Below are 1,957 nucleotides of genomic sequence, written 5' to 3' on the forward strand. Positions count from 1 at the left end.
AAACATAAACTTAGAAAAAGACAACAATAGGAGAACAGCTGTAATGAAAACTTCAAAGAAAAAATTCTCATTGAATCCAAGCCAAACAAGAATTCCTGGAAGAGTTAAAGAAAGAGATAAAAGTGATAGAGGAAAAAATTAGATAAAGAAATGAGAGCGATGCAAGAAAATTATGAAAAAGAAAATTAACAGCTTGATAAAAGAGGCACAAAAACCTAAAGAAAATAGCACTTAAAAAAACAGAATTGGCTTAATGGTAAAAGAGGCACAAAAACCTAAAGAAAATAGCACTTAAAAAAACAGAATTGGCTTAATGGTAAAAGAGGCACTAAAATTCACTGAAGAAAGAACTTATTTATTTATTTTTAAATAAACATTTTATATTATATATATATAAATATTTTAAATAATTAATTGATAAAAAATAATTTAGAATATTTTTTCCATGGTTACATGATTCATGTTCTTTCCCTCCCCTCTTCTCTTCCCCCTCCAAGAGTTGATGAGCAGTTCTACTAGGTTTTACATGTATCATTGTTCAAAACCTATTTCCATATTATTAATACTTTCAATAGGGTGATCATTTAAAGTCAACATCCCCAATCATATACCCATAAAACCATGTAATCAATCATATGTTTAAGAAAGAACTCCTTAAAAAGAATTTGCCAAATGGAAAAAGAGGTACAAAAGCTCACTGAAGAAAATAATTATTTAAAAATTGGAATTGGACAAATGGAAGCTAATCATTCCATGAGACATCAAGAAACAATAGGATAAAGTCAAAAGAATGAAAAACAGATATTCCTAATTATAAAAACTGACCTGAAGAAGAGATTAAGGAGAGAGAAGAATTGTTGATCTACCTGAAAGCTATTTTCAAAGAAAGAACATAGACATCAATAAACTGTAAATGAAAACTGTCCCAATACTTTAGATTCAGAGTGTAAAACAGAAGTTGATAGAATCCACCAATCACCACAGGAAAGCTAGACCAAAATGAAAATTCCCAGAAATATTATAGTAAAATTCCAGAGCTGCTGGGTCAAGGAAAAATATTGTAAGCAGCCAGAAGGAAGTAATTCAAATAACATGGAGTCACAGTCAAGATCACACACGCTTTAGCAGCTTCCACATTAAGGGAGTTGAGGGCTTGGGAAATGATATTCCAGAAGGCAAAGAAATTAGGATTACAACCAAGAATAATCTACTCAGAAAAGCTGAGTGGAATCTTTTGGGGGAAGATGGATATTTGGTGAAATAGAGGACTTTCAAGCATTCCTGATGAAAAAACCAGAGTTGAATAGGAAATCTTGCCATTCAAACACAAGATTCAAGAGAAGCATAAAAAAGATAAACATGAAAGAGTAATCATAAGGGGCTTGATAAAGTTAACTGTTTATATTACTATGTGGGAAGAATGATGCATGTAATTTCTAAGAACATCATTATTATGGCAGCTAGAAGGATAGTATGATGAGAGTATGAATATGAGATAATGATATTGAGATGATCCCTCCTCCACAAATGAAGGATTAAGAAGAGAGATGCACTGGAAGAAGAAGTGAAGGAAGAAGTAGAATGGCGAAATTTTTCTAAGATAGAAGAGGCACTCAAGGGAGGGCTTTCATAAGGGAAGAGAAAATAAGGTGGTGGGCAATACTTGAAATTCATGCTCATCAGAATTGGTTTAAAACAGGAAGAATATATATATATATATATAAAATATATAAATATATATATATTTATATAAATAATATAAATTTATATAATATAAATATATATATATAAAATATATACACTCAGTTTGGTATAAAAACCTATCTTTCCCAATAGGGAAACATGAGGGGAAGGGTTTAAGACAGGGGTCAGCAACGGTTGGCTCTCGAGCCATATCTGGTTCCACCTCCCTACCGGCCAGTCTGGGCAGAGCCCAAGGATGTGCCCCAGGGGGCCC

The sequence above is a fragment of the Gracilinanus agilis genome, chromosome 4 (genome assembly GCF_016433145.1).
Source record: "Gracilinanus agilis isolate LMUSP501 chromosome 4, AgileGrace, whole genome shotgun sequence".
Classification (NCBI taxonomy): domain Eukaryota; kingdom Metazoa; phylum Chordata; class Mammalia; order Didelphimorphia; family Didelphidae; genus Gracilinanus; species Gracilinanus agilis.